Below are 5,345 nucleotides of genomic sequence, written 5' to 3'. Positions count from 1 at the left end.
CGCCCGCTCAGTAAAACGAACACGCCCTGCTGTCTGTGACTGCTACAACTCCTCTGTGGAGCACAACATAGCTACCTGCTGCTTCTGAACTCAGACCACCAGTAAGAATTCATCACATGTGACCTGTTTGTGCGGAATATTATGTGACAATTTAATCACCAGATCAGGCTGCCACCCGACGGTAGGACGGTAAAGGTGGGGGGTTACCTCTTGTTGGAGAATGATCTAACATATGAAACCTCTACTGGTCCAGCCGAGTTCACAGGAGCCTTCACTTTTTAGGAGCAGCTTCATCAAATGCTTCATCAAAACGAACATTTTATTCCGACTGTTTCATCTTCTTACACGGCGCATCCCGCAAAAAGAAAAACAAGCTTTTTTTCTCAAAGTCAACTCTTTCAACTTTGCTGTATTCTGGTGTCTTGTGCCTGAGGTTCCACTGGATTATTAAACCACTCTTTGGTTCTGCAGGAGAACGTTACATCCTTTACATTTTTTTACATGTGAAACAGTTCCAGCCTTTGTTCTGTGATGGGTATAACATCACAAACAAACTTTGCTTTGTAGTCGTATTTGCAGCGAGTGAAAAAAGAAAATATTGGTCACCGTTTCATGATAATTGGTATTCTGAATATATATTGTGAAATACACACTGCAGATATGAAGTGAATTATAGGGTTTGTATATAAATGCTGTTACATGATGTTCTGAGTAAGAGGTCATTTTAATCGTCCCAGTGCGTGTACATTATATTGGTTGTGGAGTTTAACACAATGTTAGTTATATTGAATCTACAAAGCTACGGAATGACCCTCGGCATGACTCTGGAGTATTTCTAAGGATGAACACTTTCAAAGATGCTTTGTATCTGAATCTAAAGGTTTAAAAAAAAAAAAAAAAGTCATACAGTTCTTAAGTGCCAATTGATTTCTTCCAGTTGAATGCAGTGCAATTTGCAAACTGATGATGTGCCTGAAATTAAACTGTACCCCTTTTTTGGTCTTTATATTATCAAAGTACTTTACTGCCATGTTGCCGGAAGAGACCTTGATAACATTGGCCTTTTATCTACTTGCATATACTTTAAACCTGGAGTATTTTGGAACAGTTTGGTAACAGTCCAGTAACATCAGAAAATACTTTTGTGCCATTTCTATTACTGCTCTTTTCTTGCTACATATACACTGCTGGATAAAATCACTGGGTTTAATGAAAAACACATCGTCATACTACCTTTAAACTGCCAGTGTTAGGAGTCATCATGTCTGGAGTTTAGCATAATCCGACATGCATAGATTCTCTTAAATAACCTACCTAAAGACTTTATCTACTCCATTCGGCTGTCAGCTGTACTACATGAGATCTTTCCACCGTCAAACTACATTATTTCTAAAGCCCACATTTGTTCATCGAGTACTGTTTGGCTTTTCTACCTGTTTCTTAGTGTTATAATGGACTGTACCTCTTGCATATAGTGCATTGTAAATGTTTGTGTATATAGATACATATAGAAATAAACTCCTTTAAAAAGTTTACTTCACGTGCTTTCACGGTGCTGTGCTTCCTGTTCTTACACATGAAGCTGTTTCTGTGTTATACGTTACAAAACATAAACTGAGTGGACACAATAACATGAACACCTTTACAATGATGCCCATTGCAGGACAGTAGGCCCCTGTATACGTTTCCTTTATAAAGTGCAGTGTTCCTTTGATGAGAATTGGTCAGATTTAAGTCAGTATTTTGTATATACAAGATTGCATGTTATCAGTCAGTCTTCCTACTCAATCCCTACATCTATATTTTATTGAAATATAATTTAAATGAGTACAAAAACGCTGCACGCTCACAGTAGGCGTATACAGTCGTTCAGACACGTGTCTGACTGACACAATCTCAGCAGCTATAATTATGAGCCTCACAAAAGCAGTACTCACGGAAGTGTTGACGCTATGCTGTGTGTTTCTTTGTACAGGTGCTTGTGTTGCGTTACACGCCTGTCAGTGATGACTTCTGGGATGATGCTGAATACATGCTGTACCTGTTTGTGTCCATTGTTTGAGACATCGGCTCACAGTTTAGTTAGATGTCTCTTTCATCCAGCAGAGGGCAGCAGTCCTTCATGCCATTTACTATTGCATGACATGTACTAATAATTCAGGCAGCACTGTTTTCCATCATTGAAGGAAAATCAGAAGAAACTTGAAGTATTGTTGTTTTGAAAACATGTGCAGCTTTAGACAGAATAAAAGGGGAAAGAGAGAGATTGTATTTGGAGTAGTGTGACGTGGATCACCAGGTGTCCCCTTGTATGCTGCAAATCTTTTTACACAAACAATTAACACACAGACGCATAAGATGACATTTCAGTTGATTTTTCGTATCACGCTGGTATTACCTTTGCCTAGGAATGATGTTGGTGATTGTAAGGATGGCACATCGAAGTGCAATATTGGTGCAGATTGTGTTTAAGATTCAAACAACTCTATCTCTATTATACAGATGTGATTAGACAGTGGCATGCAGAAATAAAACAAGGGGGGACTTAACACCACTCACCTCTTACTTTGCAGGAAATGTGTGGGATTTCATTTTTGGAAGCAGTTTGCAAGACTCTACTTCTGATCATTGTTACTTTTTTGGGGATTTTTCTTTTCATTACTGCGATGTTCTGAGGTTTCACAGTTCTTGTCATCAACTATATGTATTATTTCAAAGGTCTATGATGCCCCCACTAAAAAACAAGACATGCTGTATTTGTCAAACCATTTTTACTTCATGCTGGATCAGAATTCAACGACATTTCATTCCATTAATTGTCTCTACACTGATTGACCCAAGGGAGGCACTCTAATTTTAGGTCATATTAAGGTGACATATTTGTATTGCCCAGAGGGATAACACATCATTGCTGCTAACTGTTGCCTTGTTGCTGATTTACTTTGGCCAAATATAAAACAAACATTCCCATCTCCTTCCAGTAGAGACCATAATGAGCCCTTCTTTTCCCCATGGCTTTCACTTCCCAGCTCCGGTCAGATTGCTGGGTAATACGAGCAATCTCAGATCAGTGATTTATGCCAAAGACTTCTGCTAAGCTGGAACAACCAAGTCACACAGCGAGGGACTGCGACCAAGAAAGCAGCACTCGCGTGTCATACAGAAAGTAGGCAGAACAGAAAATAGGAAGATTGGGGTTGCTCTAGTCTAGATAAATGATCCCAGGAGCGTCAGTGACCCAATACTCACTTGAAGTACCAAAAAGCGAGAGAGGAGTGAGAAAAAGCATTGTAAGCGTGGAAAGTTGTTAATTTCCTTCAGGCACCTGAAAGTTAAAGACACCTTGCTCCACTTCTCCCCTTGAGCATGAACTCCGTGACATGGTCTCTTACTCATGCGAACACATTCACAAAACCTTACCCTTGGTATCCAGGCAACCAGAGATGCACAAAGTGATTAGGTAACGGCCTGCTCGTATGAATCAATAGCTTCAATTTCAGCAGTCGTAATTGTAAGAAGAGGACCTCTTAAAATAGAAAAAAAAAGGACAACTTCTCCTTGTACAAACTCAAAAACTTTCAATTACACATCCGGGAGGTCAATGAGGAATTCAAGATGAAGGGCCTGTTTTGCATTTCATAAACTACTTTAATATGCAGTCACAAAAGTTCAGAATCAAACTGAGATCATTATAAGTAATCAATAGGAAAAGCAAAGAGGGTGTGTGAGATTTAATTCCCGATAAGACAGTGATACTGTATGCAATAAATGTCAAAGGAGCCGGTCTTCCCAGGCTGAGCGGCCCACATGACAACACCAACGTAGGCAGTTGAGCAACTTTCCACGCCGTGATCATTTCCCATTGCAATACTGTGAACACACCAAACTTTGAGGTGAGGGTTTCTTTTAAGGGGAAGTTCTCCATTTGATCTCTGACCTAGTGTAATGCTCTGTACTCACAAGAAGCTGAGCACACTAATGGACACAACAGGATGCACCAAAAGCCCTGCTTATATTCCAGCTCAGGGTGTTATCTGAACAACATTTTAAAGCAGAGACAACACAAACACTTTTAGATGTTCTTTTATCACCACTAAAGAGGAAAGTCACTTTGAAAGTGAGGAGAGTGACGTTACGCTGCTTTTAGAGAGATAAACCACCCTCGAGCCAAATGTTAAATGAGCTTCTCTTTGTCTACAAACATGCAGTTATCAGCCTGGCAACATGAAAACGGAGCATAGGAAAGAGGAGGGGACTGTGAAAGGCAAGGAACCGAATAACAGCTGATGAGAGAGAAGGAGACGTAGATGAGGACAGATGAAGAAAGGCAGAGTTAGTCTGTGGCATGTCTCTTGATGAAAGGACTATTTCTCTCCTTTCTTTTTAGGGATTGTTTTTTCATCCCACCCTCCCTCTGTTTGTTCCTCTCATTACTCACTCTGATGTTTGCCCTGGCACTGCCGGGTCGGCAGAAATGGCCATCACAACAGGAACTGTCTGGGTCCCCTGCCCGGATACTGGTCTAATTCACAGGGAAAGTATCAAGCAATGAAAGTAGTTTCATACAGTTTGCTGTTTCACAGACACATTATATAACCCACATAGACTCGACAGCAGTCAAAGTGAGCTAACTCAAGCTGGAATCCTTAGAGCAGACAACGATGCCACGATTTAAACTTTAAAGCTGCACGGGTTAATTTGGCTTTCCTGCAACCCCAGGTGTTAGCGAGAAATGAACTTCATTTCTGTCAGATAACTTGTGACTTTTAGAATATGCGTCTCTCTGTCCTAAATTTCTTCCTTCAGAAAGTGGTGATGGTGAAAACATCTTTTGTATTTGCTCATGTTAAGGAGAAAATCTTGCTTCCCGTATTCGATGAAGTTCCTGTTGAACCAGAATGCTGGCGGGAAAAACTAAAAGGAGGAGTCACTAAAGTTTAAATCCAGGGGCAGGTTTATATGATGGGAGAGGAGGGCAGGGGTTACTGATTGAAAGTCTGTGATAGGTTTACTGGGTGGAACATTTTATTTACAACTACTGGTGCAGCATGAGGTCATCCGTAAAGATAAGACAGTTTTCCAGGACGTGAAGGTAATGGACTTGGACTTGTTTTTCTGTCACATGGTAAATCCTTCGAATTAGTGGAAGTAATAGGCTAATACTCTTTGTCACAACCACAAATTCTAGTTTTGAGTGATCTTGGAATTACTAAATTGTAACGCTTGACTGCAAATGTATGTCCAGTTTCCAAAGCCCTCCTTTTGTACTAAAATCTATTGTTCTTCCTTTCAGTAGTTGTCCCATGCGCCAAATACGTGTGGTGGTGATGACATGATGAGTAACT

This window comes from Anarhichas minor, unplaced genomic scaffold (assembly GCF_050575085.1).
Source record: "Anarhichas minor isolate MPS153535 unplaced genomic scaffold, ASM5057508v1 ptg000021l, whole genome shotgun sequence".
NCBI lineage: Eukaryota > Metazoa > Chordata > Actinopteri > Perciformes > Anarhichadidae > Anarhichas > Anarhichas minor.
Note: the sequence above shows the minus strand (reverse complement) of the source record.